Raw genomic sequence first — 21,087 nt, 5'->3', positions numbered from 1 at the left:
GCTCGCTCTGAACAAGCCCAGCTCATCCAGCTGACATTTCTATTGGCACCCTGGTACGTGTGATTTCAGCCTGTCGCTGACCATCTCGTGCGAGGTAGGAGTAAGAAGATCAAATGTCAGGTTTAAGGGTTGATAGAATGGGCTGCAGTACAGGTGTGTTTCAGTATATATAGTCCAAAGAGTGAATCCATCACTAAGAAGCATTTTTGTTTCAGAGAGTAATGAAATATTTAACTCAGTTAATTATTTTATTGAAGAATACATTACTTAAAACTGAGAGGAGAAAAAAAATGTTTTTTGTATGAAATTGAATGTCTGAATAGCCTATTTGCTTTCTATTGGCTTCATTTTTGTAACATTGCTGAGATGCCATTTAATCTAAATGCAGAGTTAAACAATGTCATTATTGTTGCTACTGCAAAAAATAAATAAATAAATATGTATGTGTGTGTGTGTGTGTGTGAGAGAGAGAGAGAGCGTGATATATATATATATATATATATATATATATATATATATATATATATATCGCGCTCTCTCTCTCTCTCTCTCTCTCTCACACACACACACACACACACACACACACACACACACACACACACACACACACACACACATACACACACACACACACACACACATAAGCTTCATTCAGAACCGAGTACAACACTGGAGGAGAACAATAGAAGCCGTCTCAAACAATTTCCCAAGAGACCATGAAGTCTGTAAGTTTGTACACTGAGATGTACTTTCCCCTCTGCTGTTCTGCACAGGCCTGCACTCCCACAGAGAGATCATCAATAGTAAGAGTCAGGAGTGGAGCTATCATCAGTCACCTCATGCACATGTATGACATCAAGCTGTACACTAAGACAGAAAAGGACAGACTCACTGATTCCCTGACCAGGATCTAGAGCAACAACACAGGAATGTCATTTAGGCTGGACAAATGTGGTCAGCAGATGGTAAAAAGAAAACAGAAAAGTGATCGTGACAGAGGTAATCGAACTACCACACTGCCATATAACAGACCTGGAGGACAGCTGCAAAAACCTGTGGATTCTCCGATTACATGGGAATCATGAAACGGAGCCAGAAGGACAGCAACAACCAAGTACATTCACAAGGTAAGACAGATACTCAAGAATCAACTGAATAGGGATAATAAGGTCAAAGTGATACACTTGCCCTAAAAATGCTTAGCCATTAAAAAGATAACCTGCAGGTATGATAGGCTGGCTATGAGAAGAGCTGCCAACATCTACACCATAAAAGTTGACGATATGACATGAGACATCAATGTTTGCAACCAACCATTGGCCTTCAAGGATGAGATGCTGAAAGAGTACCTCACATTAAAGTACAAACCACATTAAAGTAAAGTCAAACCTCACACAAATAAACTATGCACTCCTGTTGCAGTCTTGCACATTATCCTACTTGCTGCTAGAGTACTGTGCTAAACCAGCACTGTACTCTGAACTGTTCCGGCTGCTACTGGTGACTGCTATGTTCAGTTTAGCATGTCACTGACTCCTATGCACAACTCATTTTACATATGCCCAGTACTGTGTACTGGACTAAATAATAGCACTGTCTACTCATTTTGTATTTGTCCTGTCCTGTATTTATTATTGTTTATTTAATGGTTATTTAATGACATTTTTGCACTATATTGGACTGTTTGCACTTGTGTAGCAGGTTGTCTGTTGCACTGTTGTTTTGTGCTGCACCATGGTCCTGGAGGAACGTTTTTTGTTGTGTACTTGTATATAGCTGAAATAACAATGAAACCTCTTTGAACTTGAACTTGAACTACATGGATATCACGGAAACAGATGAGATGTCAAAGTAAGATAGAGAAGATGCTATGGCAGCCTCTCCATGGAAGGTACTACAACAGATAGCAAAGGTGGCTGGCATTATAGACACTAATTATGGCAGCACTAAACAACAGGTGACTCAAAGCAGGGGAGTGTCAGACAAAACAGGCAAACATCAGGTTCAGGAACATATGCAAGTTCTCTGAATTGAGCACCCAAAGTCTGTGGGACCTGAAGACAAGCAAGTATGGTGCAGCAACCAGACATAGTGGTAGCAGAGAAGATGCAAAAAGTGGTGATAGATTGGTTGTCAGTAAAGGAAACATCTCAAGGCGAGCACCTGGATACAAGAGTGGATGCAGGTGCAAGTCTCCAAGCAAAAGGTGCTTATTCAAAGCGAAAGCAAAACACTAAAGGTACAGCAGCCACAGTGGACAACAGTGACACGAAGACATTGCTCAGATAATGACTGACAGCCTATGTGGTAAACACGGGGGTTTAAATGCAGAAGGTGATTGACAGAACAAGGGGCCGGTGCAATGAAGACCATGCTAACAAAGGGGGGCATGGCATCATGGGGGTAGACAAACACGCAGCTAATCACCACGGTAAATAGCATCTATCAAAGACAGAGCAGAAATTACCCAATCAAAAAGACACCAAAGGCTTATAGGTGTTATGATGTGTAGTATTAAAGTAAAGAATGTTCTAGTCTTCTGAGCGCTGTATTACTCTGCCTCTTTCCTGCTTTTTTTTTTCTTTTTTTGTGGGCTTTGTTTTGTTAAGAAAGGCTGCCTGATGAAAATCCTGTCACAAGTCACTATGTTCATGTGGAGCATTATTTTTCCTATAAAAAAAATGTTTCCACTTGTTTTTTTTATGACAATACAAGTATTGATGAACAATTTTTATTACAGCTGAAAGAACATAAAGTTTTCTCACCTAAAATTGGCAGACATTTACTAGTGTTAAAACATTTTTCACCTAAAATTCCTTGGATGGAAACCTCAGTACTGTTTTTTTTATGAGGACCTAAAATGAATACATAGCGCACTTAAAGCAGCAGATACCATTTACACAAAAAAAACATAAAGACAGCAACACAAAGGTTCAAGGATGCCGTCTAAAAAGTAACACATTAAAACATACACCCAAATTGTTCTGAAATTTCTGTAATTTGAGATGTCTCATTCCACCAATGAGAAGAAATTAAATCCTGGTATTCTCTGTCTTGCCTTATCTGACAGCAACATGCAGTAATCTCACAGTGGGCCCGATTAAAACAGAAAGGGCCTGGTATGGCACAGCAGGTCCCACTCAGCTCTCTGTTTGGTTCCTCCCTGTTCACCCCCATGCTGCCTCACCTGGATATCAGCATTGGCTGTAGTTCCTCATCCTGATTACCTGCTGTGGGTGTATACATTCACCCACATTTGTAGAAACATTTAATAATAACAACAGTGTATACCAGCGTAGAGGGCAGTAGCAATGTCTGCAGTGATTATGATTAGCTCGAAAACACAAAAGACTTTTATTTAAAACCTATTCTGCTTTCCCCAGAATTGTTATAGTTTAAGTCATACCTCAGCTATTTTCTTGAAGTCACAACTACTAGCTGTGGCCTGTGAATGCACTTCATTAAAGATATAGACTAATGCAAAATAATACACTGATGACTTGCTGGGAATCCAGCACGTAGATGTAATGACTTCCACTGCCCACACTGTATAAAGTTTACACTGGATGTGCAGAGAGAGAGAGAGAGAGAGAGAGAGAGAGAGAGAGAGAGAGAGAGAGAGAGAGAGAGAGAGAGAGAGAGAGAGAGAGAGAGAGAGAGAGAGAGAGAGAGAGAGAGAGAGAGAGAGAGAGAGAGAGAGAGAGAGAGAGAGAGGTATTTGAAAGTGAAAAGAAATATGTTATTATGTGATAATGATGTTAATTATGCCATCTTTGTCACTGCTGGAATGCATGAGGCAGTGCTTTACAAGAAGATCTTTCTGTATAATTACACTCTGATTGATAAACCAAGTAAATAAAGATTGATAATGCTGAACGCCTGGAGTTGCCAAGAGTTAGATGTTTAAACAGGAAACACACAAAGAATTGACTATAATCCACCCTACACAGTGACACTTTTTATTATTGCACTGCAAATGCTACAAAAGTTTTATTATGTGCATTTTAATAAAAATTTATTTCACACGTAGCACTGGTAGCATTGCATACATTAGGTAGATATAAATATGCAAAAAAATAAATATGCACTTTTGCATGGTTGTTGCCATGGAATTTTGTGGTTCTTGTGCCATGAAATAATCACAATGTAACCTGTGACTTCTGTACTGCACTAGGCAAAAATCATTTATTTCTACATTTTATCTAGGTTTGAGGTAAATCCAGTTCATGGGAGATTAGTTTGTGTTGCACTTCCTCTTGCTATGACAGATGTAGTTACTGACAGGAGCCTGCTAAGATACCAGCTCCCCCTGTGTTTCTACAAGAAAGGTTATCTCTTTTCTTGAGCTTGGCAAGATTCATAACAGGAACACTGACGCTGAAACACTTAAGTGGCAATGCCAAATGGTAAGTGGCAATGCCGAATGTTTGAAATGCTATGGATTCGTGATCTTATTTTAATTTGGACCAAGTAAAGTTCTCAGTTGAATGTGTTTGACAGCTTTAATGGCTAACTTCTAGGGTTATAATTCTCACCTGAATATCGCTTTGGTAACCTTAGCTTGAGTGATAATTTAATTACATTTTTGATTGTTTAACCATTTATAAAAAGTTGTAACACTTATGTGAAGAGTACTGTTTAGAAGGTTACATTACACCTACGTAAGTCTTTTATAACAACTGGCTTAAATATACACAACATTTATAAATGCTTATTCCAACCAGTATCATCTGTCATAAATTCTGCTTTTGTCAACTTTGATATTAAGTTGAAATAACAACTATGAAAAGTGATATAGATTTTTGGTGATTTATGTCAAGTGACAAAACAGATTGTTGAGGGTGTGCCTTAATATCAAGTCAAGTCAAATGTATTTACATAGTGCTTTTTACAACAGAAGTTGTCACAAAGCAACTTTACAAATGTCCAAGTCCAAGCCCCCAGTGAGCAAGCCAAGGGCGACAGTGGAAAGGAAAAACTCCCTAGAGCATGAGGAAGAAACCTTGAGAGGAACCAAGACTCAAAGGAGGAGGGGGGGAGGGGGGGGTGCATCCTCCTTCGGCCAACAACAGACACCACAATAGGTGTCACCACAGTATAGACAATAAGCAGAAAAATAATTAGTAAAAGAGAAAAATAAATACATTATAAAATGAAAAATAAGTAATTAATGTCTAATCCGGTTTTCTGGAAGTCCTAGTCTTGTTCCGAAACCCATTCCACATGAGAACATCCATCAAGGGCAATGGAGAAGTAGTTGGCTGGGGTGAAGGTGTGGTGGGCTACAGCAGGGGACATCAGGGGCTGGTGGGAGTAGCCATGGCAACTGAGAAGGGTTGAGGCTCAGTAACATCATGACATTAGGGCTAGGTGTACCTGGCAGAAAGAGAGAATAGATTATTAGGCATGTCCAGGTACAAAGGTGTGTAAATAATGAACTATAATGTGCAAAGATGGACAGATCTAGTTTTGGCAGCATAGCTAAAAGGATAGAGCCAGAAGGAACCACAGGCCTGGAACATCAGCACTCTGTTGCTTTCAGTCAACAAACTTAAGAGGTGAAGTGACAGCATTATAACATGCCAGTTTAACATAACACTCAATGCCCATGGAGATCTGTACCTTTACCTAAGATGGGAAGTAGTTAATAAAATGCCTGACTGTACAGATTGAGACTGTGTCTGAGTCTCGAACGTTTAGGAGAAGGTTATTCAATAGTGTGGGAGCTTTATAGGAAAAGGCTCTGCTCCCTGTGGAAGATTTTCTTATTCTTGGTACTAGTAAAGAGCCTGCACCTTTTGATCTAAGCAGACATGGTGGATCATAATGCACCATTCAGTGCTTTGTAGGTCATTAGAAATATTTTATAATTAATACAACATTTTACTGGGAGCCAATGTAAAGTAGCTAAGATAGGAGTAATGTGATCAAATTTTATAGTTCTAGTAAGAACTCTGGCTGCTGCATTTTGAACTAGCTGGAGCTTGTTTAGGCACTTAGTGGCACAGCCAGTAATGCATTACAGTAGTCCAATCTGGAAGTGATAAATGCATGGACTAGCTTTTCTGCATTATGTGAAGAGCGTATGTTCCTAATCTTTGCAATGTTCCTGAGGTGGAGAAAGGCAAGCCTAGAAATATTTACATGAGCTTTGAATAAGAGACTGGGATCCACAATCAACCCCAAGATTTTTAACTGTTAGAGAAGATGTGATTGGGAGACCATTGAGGTTCATTGAGTAATTAGAGAGCTAGGACCTAGCTGTTTCTGGGCTATATAGAAGCACCTCTGTTTTGTGAGGATAATGTGAGAGAAAGTTTTTCAACATCCAGTGTCTGACATCCTTTATGCATTCCTCAATACTACTAAGCAAATAAATGTCCTCTGGTTTGGCTGAGACATATAGCTGAGTATCATCAGTGTAACAGTGGAAACTAGTACATTGTTTATGTATAATGTCACCTAGAGGTAGCATATATAAAGAAAAAAGCAGAGGGCCTAAAACAGATCCTGTGGGACATGATAGCTAGCCTCATTGTATGCTGAGAAGCCTCCATTTAAGTTAACAAATGGGAAGCGACCAGGCTAGATAAGATTTAAACCAGGAAAGCGCTATTCCCCTGATCCCAACAACATTTTCGAGTCTATCTAGTAAAATGTTGTGATTTATAATGTCAAATGCTGCGTTCAGATCAAGTAATATAAGCAAGGAGTCATAACCCTGGTTAGAAGCCAACAAGAAGTCATTAACTACTTTAATCAGTGCTGTCTTTGTACTATGATGAAGCCCAAACTGTAACATGCTGGCCAGAGTGCCAAAGGGCCTGGAGCAGGACGCACAGACTCTCTCAACATGGATTTACATAAAACATAAAATGGCACTCACATATAACACAAGCAATAAACGTGAACACTTATCAGTTAACACTGAACAGAACAATGAACATGACTACCTTTAACAATGACGTAGAGTACAAATTGACAATGACGACACTAACATTTACATCAACACGCTACATCAACAATGACCAACACCCTGCACACAAGAACATGGGTTTATATACATAAAGACAAGACAAAGTGCAGATGTGTGTAGGTGTGGCCACAAACAAATATCCTCCCACTTCACGTGGCGGGCCAAACCGCGTGACTCACGGGAGGCAAGCATTCTGTGACACAAACCCTGACTGAATGTCTTAATGTATCTGGTTCTGATTCAGGTATGAGTTTAGTTGCTGAGCTACAGCTTTTTCTACGATCTTCGACATAAATGGAAGGTTTAAGATTGACCTGTAGTTTGACTTCTGACATGGGTCAAGTTTAGATTTTTGATAAGTGGTCTGATTACTGATAATTTGAATGATTTAGGTATGTAGACACTGTTCACGGAGGAGTTTCTTTTTTATTTAGTAGGTTCCATTACTTCAGCTAGGATTTCCTTAAGAAAGTGTGCTGGCAGTGAATCTAGTAAGCAAGTGTTGGATTTTGAGCTCAAGATCAGAGTTCTGGCTCTTGGATAGGTGTAAAGGATTCTAGAGTCCTTTTTGCCTTGGTTCTTCTGATCTATAAGTAGCTGCCCGATGTCACATTAATGAATGTTATGAATGTGGTCTGAATGTTATCTCTAATGTGCTTAATTTTCTCATTAAAGAAATTATTACTCATTACTACTTTGTGATGTTGTCACGGTTGGTCAACCAGACAGCAGGGGAGACACACCCACTCCTGCTAAGGACTACACCTCGCACCTGCCCCGTTCACAATCCCCTGACTACTGATTGCTTTCACCTGTTTCACATTCACTCCCTGCTCTATTTTAACCCCCAGATCCCAGGAGACAGAGCTGCACATTAGTGGTCCTACTACATCAAGACGAACAACGTGTAATCATTTGTCTAGAGGAAAATTAGCTCCTCCTTATTTTGTGTTTGAGGTTACATGCTTCCATCGCTGACAACCGATGGAAAATAAAGAGTACCTCTCTGCTGACCTTCCTCTCGCTTCCATTCGCCAGCCACCGTCACAGATGTTGTAATCTGAGCATTGGAGTCAGTTTTATTCCTAGTTAGATGTGCAATTGTACAAAATAGAAATCTAGGATTATTTTTGTTATTTTCTATTAGGGTCGAGAGATAAAATGTCTGAGCAGTAATAAGTGCTTTTCTGTACTTGAGAAGGCTCTCCATCCATGCAAGATGGAAGACTACAAGTTTAATGTGGTACATACTATTTTTAGTGTTTTGTTTTAAATTGGGAATTTAAAACAAGGTACTCATTTTATACCAAGGTACTCATTTTTTGTCCCTATTTTTTATTTTTTATTTTTTGTATGTGGAGCAACATCACTGAATGTACAGCAGTGTACTGAGTCTAAGCATTCAGTCATATGATCAAGTTCCGTGAGGTTTCAGGGTATCCTAGTCGCAAATAATAAATCTAGGAGATTCACAATAAATCTAGATGCAGTGGCTGACATGACCATTTGGTTGGTGTGTTAGCGAGGCAAGGTTACTATATTATGGCTCATATGTTGTTCAAATGAAATTATGGAATGGTCTGAGATGGCATTAGACTGGGGTAGTATGACTGTTCTCTATGTGTACACTGTATGTCAGTACTAAATCAAGCATATGCCCACCAGTGTGTGGGTTCTCTTATACATTAGATGAAACCATATAGAACTAAAGTCTGATCTTCGAGTGTCTTGGGCACTATCAAAGTGTCATGATTGGCCACACTCCTAGCATCCCTGTCTCCATGGTTTCCCTGTCTTATGTCTTTGTTTTTCTTTACTTCCCTATTCCCTATCCCTAAACTGTGGCTTAAACCTTCCCTATCCAAAACTGTGGATTATGTTACAGCAAAGGACAGCAGCACCCTCCCTGGTAAAATAGATATCATTCTGCCCTAAAAGGCCAGGCTTGCCCTCGAATATGGTCCAGTTATTTATAAACCCCACATTGTTTTGTGAGCAGCACCTGGACATCCAGCAGTTCATAACCGGTTAAAGATAACCAGCTGTACGTTAACCTATATCGCAGCGCCGCATTGGGATGGGACCAGAGCATACTCCAGCAGTGGACATCGCTAAAAGTCTATGTAATTTTACATGATCGAAAAAGAAAAATGTTAATGTTACTTATGTTTTAGGTAGTTCTTTGGATGTAGTTTTTTATGATAAAGAAGTCTTTGATGTCAAGTGGAAGTTGCCGGTTTCCAGGAAGATTCTATTTAAAACCAAGTGAAAAAATTGATAAACAGAGAGCAGTAAGGGCTACTATACCTAAACAGTGGTTTTGGCGCAAAACAATTTCAAAAATAGGAAGCAGTGTCACAGCGTCAGCATCCGACAGTGTATGGGGTAAAATAACATCATGTTATGACAGTAGACTTTGCAGCTCAGCATTTTTTTGGTATGTAAGGGTGACATAAGGCTTATGATATGGTACAGCTTTCTATGTGAGGCTGCTGATAAAATTGAACAAAAGGGAGGATTTCAGAAAAATGCTGTGTAGTTTCTCCTGTACCTTTGTAACCATGACATGAAAAAGTGCTGTGTAAATTATATTTGAAAGAGAATAGACTATGGCGAATAAAGCTGCCAGTAGGTCATTTAGCTGTTTATAAAATTTTTATGAATCCCTGACATGACATGACATGACTTAGGCCAAAAAATGATCAACTCCCCTGACTTTCTATGCATTTAATAACCATTAGATTTCATGAAATTCCAGAAATTCCATGTTGGGAACCCTGGTACTGGCAACAAAGGTAACTTAGCTATCTAAGCTATCTTGCTAATGTTATCTAAATTAGTTGGCTATGCTAACAGCCTAGATAATCCTACCAACTAGTTGTCTAACTAGCTAGCTAAATGCTTACTTGTTAGCTGTGCTTTATGAAATAGCCATTTGTTTCATGTTACTTTGGTGTCATTATCAAGTGGTGACTTGTAAATTAAAAAAAAAATCATTTTGCATTACTGCTAAGTTACTGGCAAATTGTTGGTCATTCATTACTCGTATAGCTAAGCGACTTCCAAGGAAATATTGCCCATGGTTAGGTAAAATGCAGAACGTTGTTCCCTGATGTTGGCATGCTTTATAGATTCAATAGACCCCTGCTTTATTCAGCAAACATAATTTTTATGTTCAGTTTGAAAGGTTGACTGAGCACAGCTATCCTCATTCACTGAATATAACATTTTAATTTGAATGCTAAAAATTCCACAGTGATTAACAAAACAAATTATTCTGTCTGGGGTCAGTTATTTTCAAATCTTGTTTGGCATGCCATATTTGACATCTTATCCTGTATATTACAATTGTGCTAGTATATATATATATTTTTTCATTTCCAAAGCATTTCTGAACATTTGTAATGGTGATGGTAAATGGAACTTTTTTGCACATAATTATCTGTTACACAGTTTTTCATGTCATTGGTACAGAGATACTGCAGAGCATCCTCTTGAAGTCCTCACTTTTATTCAACTTTAACAGTAGCCTCATTTAGCAAGCTGTCATATCATAAGCATTGTTACCCTGGCATACCAAAAAAAAAAGAAGCTGAGCTGAAAAACCTGCTGTCATAATGTGCTATGACTCAACAATGTCACCTAATGTCACCAAAAATCTGTCCTTTGACACTTGACATCAAAATTGACAAATGATGCTTTTAAGTTTAAATTTTGTTGGACTGAGCATTTATAAATGTTTACATATGCTTAAGTCAGTTGTCATGTAGGGTTTATGTAGGTGTATCTTCTAAACAGTGACCTTCAGTAAAGTGTTACAGAGATATCTATTACCACAGGCGGTTTTTATACATTAATACATCCATTTTTTGAAAGTCCAATTCTTAAGGTTCAATGTTCTTAACATTTGAGTGTGCAAACATTATAAAGGGCCAGAGACATTAACCTCCAATAACTTACCCATCTGGTCTAAATCACCTCTGTCCATACTAAAGAATGAACTATGTTCCCAATGCATCAGAACTGAACATGTCTTGTTCAGTCTAAAAGGCCTCAAGTAGCTGTTCATGAGCAAATGTGAAAGATTTAGATGGAATGTTGAAGCATTCTTCATAGGATTTGCTGAGGGATTAATTGGTAAAGATCTTAGACCCATGGATCTCAACTGACAACTAAAGTAAAGTATGATTTATATATCGTTTCACTGTTTTCTCTTTATGGACTGTAATGCAATATCTTTTTTTTTTTTTTTTTTTTTTTGCTACAGTTGACAGCCATTTCAAATATGAGTATTAAAAATATTTAAGGAAATTTGGCGAGCCTAGTGGCTGTGGACTTTCACCATGACATTTGAATCTAATATCATGTCACAAATGAGTCAAATCAGAAATGAGTCAAACTAAGTGAGCCTCACTGATTGTATAAACCATGGTCCATAGAAAAAGGTTGAACAGTATATTCTGCTTGCATATCTGCTAAGAGTCAGGTACCTCTTGGCAGGTGATATCGGTCACAGCAACAAATTTATATGGGAAGAGGTTTCAGCAAGGATAAATTGGGGCACAACTTTATTCTAAATGATTAGTTCCATAAATTATTTCATTTTCTAAATTGAAATGTTTGACTTTGAAACATGCTTCTCTGTCCCCCCCAAAAAGGCCCGAGTACAGTTTGGCAGTGTGACATGTCCAGGCAACAGTTGCCTAAGTAAAATTGAGGCTGGTGAAGACCTACTTACATGCCTTATTGTCAGTCACTGCACGAGAGACACAATAGATGCAATTATGGAATGTCGACTGCATCAGGGCCACTCTGACGCCAAGCTGAGTTTATAAATAAAATGACCTTTAGAGGAGGATTTGTGCCATCATATTCAGCACTACTTTTTCTCTGAAACACAATCTGCATTTCTGAATGATGTGACACTCTGTGTGGTGTGGTATCATCAGGCTTCTGCAAGATAATTATTTGGTCAAAGAGTGAGCTCTTACTGTCTCTAATTTCTCATTTAAAAAATAATAATAATGGTGTGATTGACTTCTGATGGTTCTCTCCAAAAATGGATCCCAGTGAGCTTCAAGTCACAGCATGATGACTTGCTTCAAGTCTTCGCAAGTTCTAAATCTAATCCAAAAAATATCAACAATTAATATTTTCATGATTGTGTGAGGAAAAGATAGATATGATGTATCCTGAATGGGTGATTAATTAAGAGGTGTTATATGAGAGACTCTCTCTCTCTCTCATTATGGTTCATATGTGGAAATATGTTACATTTGCAGAACTGGGAGTAAAAATAAAGCATCTGTTTTGTGTAAGATAATTCCTGTCATAAAGTGCTAAACACGGAGCTTAAAGTGAGCTCATTTCACTTGCATGTCAGAGCAGCATAAACACGTCAAACTTTCATTTTAATTTTACATGAGAAAGTAAGTGATGACCATTTCCCTACACTGTTCTCTAGCTACTCTGCCCATATGCAGCAGTGTACTGAGTATTTGGACACATCTGGTTCCAAGTGACTAGTCTGAGATGGTGGATCTGCATAGGTCTTCATTTTAAATCATAAAAGGGCTACTACATTCCATGGAATGCTTGACTTCTCTACACATTTTCCATATATCAGTGAATCAGGGAACCATAACTAATCTTTTCAGTGGGAAGGGCATTGTGTGAAACCACCTTGGTGAATAATAGCTTATTTATTTCTTATTTGCTTAGATTTTTTTTTTTTCCATAGCAGTTTATGCTCCCTATTGTCATGTTTAGTAAAGGCTTTCTTGAAGCTGAACGACTTCTATTCACCATGTGACGGTGCTCATGCTGGATGGGAAGGTTTGATTACAGGATTTCCTTTGATCATATTGTTTTAGGTAGCTGACGGTACTTGTGAGATCACGTAAACAGAACAGCACAGGTTTTTAAAACCAGTGCACAATGTCCAATAGTCAGACATGTAAAGACAGTCAATGCCCTGGAAGATAGACAGCAGGAGGATGGCTGGAGCAGCAGGCTGTATCAAGAAGTAAGGGTCTTGGCTTGGTGACTTTGACTTGTTGGGGTCTCATGACGAAGACAGATCATTTGCTGCTCAGGTGCTGGTCCTCTTATTCAGGGAGTGTGTTGAGTTGTGGAGTGGAAAATCAGGAATGTGAGGTTCCACAATGCTGCAGCATGATGGCCTGGCATCACACTGAGTACTTTGACTGCTCTCTTCTTGCAGTTAGTATGGTCTTAACCATACACTGGGCAGTCATGGCCCTCTCTCAAAGAAAGGAACAATGATTTAATGTGGGAAACATATGATGTGGTTGTTTTCAAGTGTTTCAGAAGAAAGTGTGCACAAGTCATCATGCTCCCACATTGGAAGATTTTTTGGACAGATAAAAGGAACCTGTATCTGCCTGTCCAAACAGTGGCAAATCAAGCAAATTTGACATTGCTGCATTTTTATAATCAGTCATTTGCAATAGTTTTATTCCTGTTTAATTACTGTGGACTGATTTGTGCAATGCTATCTTTTCAGAGTGTTATCAGATGGTCAGAGAAAAAGAGAGATGTGTTCTCAGTAAACAGGCACTCAGAAAAAAGATATTTATCACAATTGAACATATAGGATTCCATTTACATCATCCCTCAGCTGTGACTGGGCTTTATACTCATCGTTTTGCCACAAGGCAGACGAAGAGGGACAGCTGCACTGATACCACATCCTCCCATAATCATAGCAAGTATTTATTCTTGCCACTTTTAATAAATAATTCACCCCCCATATAATTTCCGGAGTGGTTATTTATACAATTGTGTTTACTGAGATCACAGAGTAACCACTTAAAAGCGATTATGGTTAGTTATGTTGATGAAATTAGATTAGATTACCAGTTACAAGAAAAGGGTTATGAACACTTGATTTGCCTGAATGGTATTCAGTAGATAGTTGCCATAGACCTATGTGTGTATGCACTGAGAGGACACTGCATTCCCAGATGTTTCTCAAAGTTCTGCAGAAGACTGCCAGGGTGTTTGTCTGTGATCTAAAAATACCAAAAAGGTCAGGTCATGTAGCATGACAATAACCAAAAACAACAGATTACATCAATGAGAGGTTCTCTGACTCTTTATTTTGGAGTGATCCTGACCTGGATCCCATTGAAATTCTGGTATATGATCTGAAGTATGTCATCATCAAATTATACATAACCGGAAACAATTTAGTATAACAGTATATATATATTTTTAATCTCTTTACCAATGTATTCAAGTAATCATCAGCTAAATGAAGCGTTTGGTTGAAGTTACTGTGAGTAGAGGAGGTACGATTAGTTATTACATTTTTCCATCAATGATCTATTACTGATATTGTTTCAATTATTATTCAGTAAAGATTACTCTAAAATGTTGCAAGTGATTTTTGTTTAATTCTAATTTAATAAAGAACACATATTTATTTATTTACATCGGTAATGTAGGATCACATTTTAGCTACCATTCATGCTAGCCAGTTCATTCCAAAGAATTCACAAACATTTTCTTGCAACTCTTTCTATTCTGGCAATCACATTTCTTACCTGCACGTTTCCTGTTTCCACAATTGGCTTCCTCTACTGGAGATCCTGCCGGTAGCCAGCACAGCTTTCTGCCTCCCTCTTTGCTTTTCAGGTTCTCTGGCAGCAAATCGGACTGCAAGAAGCCCAACTAGACGTCAGAAACTCCTCACCCACCAGGCTCTCGCGTCTAAAGATGTTTGCTCTTTGCTTTATTTTCAGAAGCTAAAGGATATAAATAGCACTTACACTCGTTTTGCTTTTTTTGCTTCATTGTGATTAAATTTGCATTTCTAGCGATTTCAGTCTCCTGGGAGCGCGGAGGCGTCGGGGATGCCTGAAGACTCAGGGAGAGAGGATGCAGCACAGCTCCTGGTGGTGGGACGGGCGTGGGGCGTGTGCCAGAGTGAGAGGGAAGTCCACCGGGGCGTTCATCGAGAGGCAGCAATGTTTGATAAAGCTTTTGGCGGGATTTGCAGTGGTGCTTACCATTCAGGAACGCGGGCAGTGCCTGAATTCTGAAATTACCTTGACCTCCTGTTGTGAGCATGCTGTGGCCCCAGAGCTCTCTAGAGACACTCTGCAGTGACATGGAAGCTAAGGGAGACTGGCTCTGCTCAGAGGTGTGTGTGTGTAAGAGCATACTTTTTCTATAATGCATGTGCACGATGATTTTGTGTGTGTGTGTGTGTGTGTGTGTGTGTGAGAGAGAAATACAGAGCGAGGGGTGTGTGCACACGTATTTGATTGCATGTGTGTGTATGCATGTATTTGATTGCTTGTGCATGTTTGTGCGTGCGTGCGTGCGTGTGTGTGTGTGAGGGCACATGTGTGTGCGCATATATGTGCATGTTTGTGTGTATGTGTGTGTGGTTGTGGATTAGTGTGCACATGTTTTTGCATATGTATGTTTTAGAGCTACATGTTTCTGCCTCTACTACTTTTCCATTGAGCTCAATTATAATTAACTTCCTTCCTTTTCTACAATATTGTATGCTGGGATAAGCAAAAACCTTCTGCTGTTTGCTTCTAAGCCAAAGCTCCTCCGTCTCAAGCTCTAGAATGCTTAGTCATGTGCAATCCATCCAAGTTGTTGAGGGGGCAGATCTGTTCAGGGAAATGGATTGGGGGCATTTTGTTATCCACTCCCCCAGAGCCAGGGTGTTTGGTGTTCGGGAAGGGACAGAAGACCTGGTCATCTCCCCAGAAATCAATCACCCAGGCTGGGTTCAGAGCCTATGCACTCCCCCACTTCAGTGCCTGTCTGAACAAATCAATTTCCTCTCACTCACCCCTGCAGCTTCTACCACCTGCATCTGCCTGTCAGGAAATTTGCATCTTTTACCTGACAAATTCTGAAGTCAGGGTGGTTGGGGGGGGGGTTGGCAGAGAAATCTGATTAGAATCTCTGTGTTGCTAGGGAAACCACCTAGGATTACAGAAACAAACATCTCTTCACTCTCATCTCCTGGTGTGTGTGGAGTGGTGGATGAAAAAAGACAGAGGAAGGCTTTTCAGTCTACCATGATCCTGCTCTCTCTATATCTGCATGGCATCATGAAGCTCATCGTCACTGATGCTCTGAAGCATCAGCCTATGTCACACGTAACTTTAGAATGTGAATAGAATGAACTATAATATTGTGTGTGCATGTGAGTGAGTGTGTGTGTGTGTTTGTGCCTGCACGTGTGTGTGTGTGTGAGTGATGTGGCATAGATGCATGTTTGTATGTGTCTGTGTGTGTGTGTGTGTGTGTGTGTGTGAGTTTGAGTGTGCCTGTGAATGTCTGGGTTTGTAACTAATTTCATTGTCCTGTTTTCTCCGTTAAGATGAAACAGCGAAGCCCCAGAGTACAGCTGGAAGCAGAAGGGTGAGAGAGCATGAGAAAATGAGAGAAGTAAGCAGTGGCTATTCATTACCCAGCGACTGCAGGGTGCGATCGATTTGTTAAACAAGAAAGTTCAGGAGACTCAGGCAAAGTGGACTGAGTACAGTTCCAGGGCCCCTCCCCCACCTCTGATGAGAAAGTCAAAGAAAATACAGAGTAACTGAACAGAGATGTATGTACAAGAAGTAATGCATTTGAAATCAAAAGAGTAAATTAATTCTTTCTAACAGCTTCCTGCTCCATTCAGTATATTACTACCTCATAACTTTCAGTGTGAGTGATTCCTCTTCAATTATTCAGGCCTTTGTCTGAAGTACACGCTATTACTTACGCACAGACCGTCAGGAGGGGCTTCAATTAAGTTTATAAATATTTGAAAGATGTTGGATTAGCCATGTGCCTCATACATCCACACACACAGCTCTCTCTCCCTGTTTCTCCCTCTCTCTGTGTGTGTGTGTGTATGTGTGTGTCTCATAAAACAAGTAGACCTCCTGGGTGTTGATGACTTTAGGTCAGTTAGTCTATGGAGAATAATAATAATCAAAAAATTCAGCAAAGTTGAATCACTCATACGCCTACCCCTAAAGAAGATAAATCAGGGTGTCTTTGGAATTGGTTCAGACCTTTTCTAGAAAAGAAACAGAAACTCACAAAATCTCCATCACTCTCTGACACAGCCTCTTTTGCTTTTTTCCACATTATTTGTCTCTGCGCTAGTGACTGCCCACGTTATTTTTAGAGCAGAGAGTGACTTTAATAGCATTTTAATCTGCCAGTGGCTCCTGTTTTCTGTACTGCTGATTTAAGATGACAGGCTGAGATTGCCCAATTCCCTGGACATCTTATTCCTCCCAGGCTGATTGAGAGGGAATGACACCAGCTTCCCGGGGTCTGCTGGAGCCTGAACCCACACATGTCTCCCCAGACCCTGTGAAATTGCTGGTCCTTGGCACTGCATACAGGTGGCTCCTAACCATGTCTGAGCCCTTCTCTCACCGAGACCATCTTCAGCAGCACTGGCAATATCCTTCAAATGGAATTATCGTGTCGAATGGGTTTCCAGATGTCTAGAGGATGAGTGTGTTAAGTGCATTAAAGGTTTGATTAGTGTGTGTCTGCATTCAGTTGTTACAGATTCCATCCTCCATCTGGCTGCCATAGGCTCTGGTCCATCTTGTTAAGATATATGTGAGTGGCCAATGCTACTGCTTGGTCTCTTGTCCCATGGCATCTGACTTTCTGTCTCCATGGTTCCGTGAAGATGAGCTGACTCAGCGCCTGTGGTCTGCAGAACTTTAACCATCAGCATTCAGTCCTCAACTACCTAAGCCAAGATTCAGTCCTTCTCTGCCTGTGTCTTCCCCTCTCTTAATCTCTCTTTCTCTTTCTTACTCTCCCATTCTCTCTTCTTTACTCTCCCTCTCTCTGATATATCTGCCTCGACCTCTCTAGCTCTCGCTCATTGTCTCTCTCTCTGTCTCTGTCTGTCTCTTTCTGTACATTTCTCTCTCTTCTCTCTCCACTATCAACAACAAGCAGCCCTCCACAGGTGGCAGCGTTAAAATGTAAAACTTTGGAGTTTTAGATATGGCAAAAAAAAAAAAAAGAAATAGCCACTCCACATAACTCCTGTGATCCTTTTCTTTCTTCATTATTCAGAGAGGAAGGACAGGAGTCCAAGAAGTCGTCAGGTGACTCCAATTGAGACCAAACTGTTTTCACAGCAGTGGAGCATAATGGAATTGACTGTAATCATGCAGCAAGAGCTGTTCCTCCTGCCCTTCCTAATGAGGCCCGTGCACTTGCCTTTCATCTTCCTTTTTCTTCCTTCCATTTATTTATTTATTTATATTTTTAATATCTTCTTCCCTGTTCTGTATTCTTCCAGCCCCCCTTCCCCCTGGGCACTTGGACTGCGGGTGTAAGTTAATTGGATTAATGCACCGGTTGGACTGCGTATGATGCTGAGTCTGAGACACGGGTATCAATCTCCACACAATCAATTTACAGCTGTCGTCCTGCCAGCTGTGGGTAGCAGATGGGCTCTTACACCACTGCTCCGTCCGACTGTTTACAGCACCACAGTTGGAACCTAGAGCCCTGCCTTGCCCTGTTCTTACAGTCTAGAATCCTGCCTTAGATGTGTCTGTACTGATTAAAGCCTTGTTCCTGAATGTTCCTAACCTAGAGGCCTTGCCTCTGTTCTCTGCCTCGCTCCCTCCTTTGACTTTGAAGTCCTGCCTCTTCCTGTCCTTACCACCTACCCCTTCTTCACCTTGCATTCTGTTCTAAAACCCTACTACAGTCTCACCTATTTTACAGTACAAAACCCTTATTCACCTTGTGTTACAGTCTAAAGTGCTATCCTGCCTGTGTTTCAGCCTAAAGAACCTGTCTCAGCTGTATGACAGAGTAAACCCCTGTAACCCCAGTCTAAAGTGCTATCCTGCCTGTGTTTCAGCCTAAAGAACCTGTCTCAGCTGTATGACAGAGTAAACCCCTGTAACCCCAGTCTAAAGTGCTATCCTGCCTGTGTTTCAGCCTAAAGAACCTGTCTCAGCTGTATGACAGAGTAAACCCCTGTAACCCCAGTCTAAAGTGCTATCCTGCCTGTGTTTCAGCCTAAAGAACCTGTCTCAGCTGTATGACAGAGTAAACCCCTGTAACCCCAGTCTAAAGTGCTATCCTGCCTGTGTTTCAGCCTAAAGAACCTATCTCAGCTGTATGACAGAGTAAACCCCTGTAACCCCAGTCTAAAGTGCTATCCTGCCTGTGTTTCAGCCTAAAGAACCTGTCTCAGCTGTATGACAGAGTAAACCCCTGTAACCCCAGTCTAAAGTGCTATCCTGCCTGTGTTTCAGCCTAAAGAACCTATCTCAGCTGTATGACAGAGTAAACCCCTGTAACCCCAGTCTAAAGTGCTATCCTGCCTGTGTTTCAGCCTAAAGAACCTATCTCAGCTGTATGACAGAGTAAACCCCTGTAACCCCAGTCTAAAGTGCTATCCTGCCTGTGTTTCAGCCTAAAGAACCTGTCTCAGCTGTATGACAGAGTAAACCCCTGTAACCCCAGTCTAAAGTGCTATCCTGCCTGTGTTTCAGCCTAAAGAACCTATCTCAGCTGTATGACAGAGTAAACCCCTGTAACCCCAGTCTAAAGTGCTATCCTGCCTGTGTTTCAGCCTAAAGAACCTGTCTCAGCTGTATGACAGAGTAAACCCCTGTAACCCCAGTCTAAAGTCCTACCTCATTCTGTCCTCACAACCTCCTTTGCCATGTGCCTCAAAACTCTGCTTCACTCTGATCCAGTAAAGTCCTTTGCCTATATATTACAGTGTCCATTACAGTGTAAAGCATAGCTTCACCATGTCCCCACATTTCAAAGCCCAGTTTCACTGTTACATCTCATTCTATTGCCTATAGTTACAGTCCTGCCTCGACCCTGCCTCACCTGCCTTGCCTCAGCCTCATGCAGGGCTTTGTTCACATGCTGCCCTTCAGCAGCGTGTGAGGTGGACGCACTCTCACAGTTTTCTGATTGGTCTGTAAAAAGTAACCAACTGTTACATACCTTGGCACAGTGAATCAGTTTATGGAAAAACATCCAATTATGACATCATTTGTGCATGATCTGTGTAATGAAAGAAAGCAGGTTTTACTGAGGCAGTGTTCAGCATCTTTTCAAAGTGCTTCCTAATTGCATTGGAGGCTTACCGGTCAGCCATCATGGCAGGGCCGGAACATACACTCTGGCATACGTGTGTCTGGCTTGTTTAGCCATATCTTGTTACACCTTCCCCCACTGGCCCGGTTCCGGGCATGAATTACAACAGGCTCATTTGTAATCCCAGGCTACAGCACATGTATAAGGCTGCACCATTCACCTTGTGGAAGTGCTTACATATGGAAAGTTCATGCACACAAATTTGGATAGTCAATGCAAGTATATTTTATTCTTGTCTAAACAAGCATGATTAATCTATTTTTAAAGGGCTACATAGGCTAAATAGATCTGCAGACCCTGTTCTGGTAGTGACAACTATTCTGTGCATAATTCAAACAAGGTGTAAAATGCATAATAGTTGATAAGATCATCTCGCAATTAATATGAATAATAAAAGAGGGCTTCTAAATCAGGAAAGGATGCTTGGTGTGGAAGGTGTCTTCCCTTTCTGCTCAGGCAGGCTTGAAAAGTTGTGTAAGGTACAATCGTGTGAAACACAGGCCTGTTTCCAGACATGATTCATGAGGAACAGACTGGAAGCTTCCTAACACACCAGCTTGTGTGAGAAGATTCAGTCTGATGCTCCGCCTCCCTCGGCCAGGCCCCACAGAGTGCCGGGGGCGGGAAGAACTGTGGGTGAAATGCCTGTAATTGAAAAGCTACATGGAGAGAGAGAGCCTCGGGGAGTCCCTACGCAGATGGTTAGGCCATGGCTTCAGTCACATGCCTCTACCCCAGAGGCTCAGCTTCCCACTGGATCCAGAACACACCTCCTAGATTCCACCAGGGAGCAAGATACTGCATATGCACCAGTGGATCCGAGCCCGTCATGGCCAACGCCCAGCCCTGGGAGTTCTGATGCTCTCAGATGACTTCCAGCACCTTTCTGTCAGGTCGCAGAGGTGCCCGGCTTCACTGTCCACTCAGTGTGGTGCCGCATGCCGTTGGCTAAT

At 40.8% G+C, this 21,087-nt stretch overlaps 2 long non-coding RNA genes across 4 annotated transcripts; one reads left to right on the top strand and one right to left on the bottom strand.

The window, feature by feature from the left end:
- The first annotated feature begins 4,007 nt into the window (after window positions 1-4,007).
- LOC113576971 (uncharacterized) lies at window positions 4,008-18,594 on the top strand. Of its 2 annotated transcripts, XR_003410569.3 has the most exons (4): window positions 4,008-4,406; window positions 14,818-15,143; window positions 16,350-16,417; window positions 18,071-18,594. It is a non-coding gene; the product is annotated as an uncharacterized LOC113576971 (long non-coding RNA). The 2 variants fall into 2 exon arrangements; XR_014124118.1 differs by lacking the exon at window positions 4,008-4,406 and having other exon boundaries at window positions 14,566-15,143.
- Window positions 4,402-14,860, bottom strand: LOC118241231 (uncharacterized). 2 transcript variants are annotated; one of them, XR_014124120.1, is made up of 3 exons: window positions 14,770-14,860; window positions 14,545-14,656; window positions 4,402-5,376 (listed from the first exon to the last, which is right to left on the bottom strand). It is a non-coding gene; the product is annotated as an uncharacterized LOC118241231 (long non-coding RNA). The 2 variants fall into 2 exon arrangements; XR_014124119.1 differs by lacking the exon at window positions 4,402-5,376 and adding an exon at window positions 13,366-14,010.
- Window positions 18,595-21,087: the final 2,493 nt, after the last annotated feature.

This window comes from Electrophorus electricus, chromosome 6, assembly GCF_041902795.1.
Source record: "Electrophorus electricus isolate QZ-2024a chromosome 6, ASM4190279v1, whole genome shotgun sequence".
NCBI lineage: Eukaryota > Metazoa > Chordata > Actinopteri > Gymnotiformes > Gymnotidae > Electrophorus > Electrophorus electricus.
Note: the sequence above shows the minus strand (reverse complement) of the source record. Positions and strands in the feature narration are given on the sequence as shown.